We start from the raw sequence: 1834 nt of genomic DNA on the forward strand, positions 1-1834 counted from the left end.
GAGGACTGGATAAAGAAGAAATGGTACATATACACAATGGAATACTACTAAGCCATAAGAAAGGATGAAATGTTGCCATTTGCAACAACATGGATGTTCCTTGAGAACATTATGCTAAATGAAATAAGTCAGTCAGAAAAAGCTAAGAACCATATGATTTAACTCATATGTGGGACATAAAACTGAAACTCATGAACACAAACAGCAGTTTGGTGGTTGCCAGAGAAAAGGGGGTGAGGGGAAATAGGGGTTCTAATATATAGTGATGGGAGTGGATTTGACCTTGGGTGGTGAGCACATGGTGCAGTGTGCAGATCTTGTAACATAGAAACCCACACCTGAAACCTATATGCTCATGTTTACCAATGTCACCCCAATAAATTTAATAAATAACAAAATAAATAAATAACCTGAAAATTTTTTATTGAATGGGTCTGAAACATAACTTATAATGCTATATCCAACATAGTAATAACAGATAAATAATATGAGACAAATAGAAAACTTTGTCAACAAATACATTTTTGAAATGAAACCTAAAAATATAGTCTCAAATTCTAACTTGTCAAAATTTGAGAACATTAAAATGGTAAAAGGCTGCCATCTTCAGGGTTGTCTAGGCTAATTTATTCTAAAAATGTTTTATATTCTGTATTGAATGCACAATGTGCTTATCTTGGTGATGTTAATGTAATGTATTATAGACGCTACTTACTGTGTATATATGATATAAAGATATTATCTACACTAATAAAAGAGAAAGATGCAAATTAACCATCACTCCATCACTCTGTCACTCTGCTACACTACACAAGCCATGCCCACCAGCCAATCAGGAGCGAGTATGCAAATTAACCCAACTAAGATGGCAGTGGCCACAAAGCTGGAGCGAGCAGGAGGCTTGGGTTGCCCCCGGCCATGGAGGAAGCCAAGCTTCCCGCCTGCCTTGGGTTCCACTCAAGGCTACAAAGTTTCAATTATAGAAGATAAATAAATCCCAGATACCTGCTTCCAGCCAGCCAAAAAAAAAAAAAAGAAAAAAAGGAGAGGCTGGGAGCTTGAGTTCCCCGGGGGCAGGGCCAGCCTGAAAACAGCCCTCAGCCCCTCACCCAGGCTGGCCACACCCCCATGGGGTGAGGGTCCCCGCTGGGGGGCTTGGCCAACCTGAAAACAACCATCAGCCCCTCACCCAGGCTGGCGAGGCACCCCACTATGGACCCCCATCCTGAAGGGGGTGTGGCCAGCCTGAAAACAGTCCTTAGCTCCTCACCCAGGCTGGCCACATCCTCATGGGGTGAAGGTCCCCACTGGGGTCTTGACCAGCCTGCAAACAGTCATCAGCCCCTCACCCAGGTTGGCCAGGCACACCAGTGGGGACCCCCACCCTGAAGGGGGTGTGACCAGCCTGAAAACGGCCTTCAGCCCCTCACCCAGGCTGGCCAGGCATCCCAGTGGGACCCCCATCCTGGTCTGGGACACAGTTCAGGGCAAACCAGCCTGCCCCCACCTGTACACCAGGCCTCTATCTATACTAATAAAAGGGTAATATGCTAATTAATCAGATAGACGGGAAGTCTTCCAGACAAAGCTGCGGTGGCGGGGCCTGAGGCAGAAGTGGTTAGGGGTAATCAGGCAGGCAGGCAGAATGGTTAGGGGTGATCAGGCAGGCAAGGGAGCAATTAGGGGCAATCAGGCCAGCAGGCAGAGGTGGTTAGGGGCAATCAGGCAGGCAGGCAGGCAGAGGTGGTTAGGGGTGATCAGGCAGGCAGGCAAGCAGTTAGGAGCCAGCAGTCCCGGATTGCAAGAGGGATGTCTGACTGCTGGTTTAGGCCCA

The sequence above is a fragment of the Myotis lucifugus genome, unplaced genomic scaffold (assembly GCF_000147115.1).
Source record: "Myotis lucifugus unplaced genomic scaffold, Myoluc2.0 scaffold_13, whole genome shotgun sequence".
NCBI classification, from domain to species: domain Eukaryota; kingdom Metazoa; phylum Chordata; class Mammalia; order Chiroptera; family Vespertilionidae; genus Myotis; species Myotis lucifugus.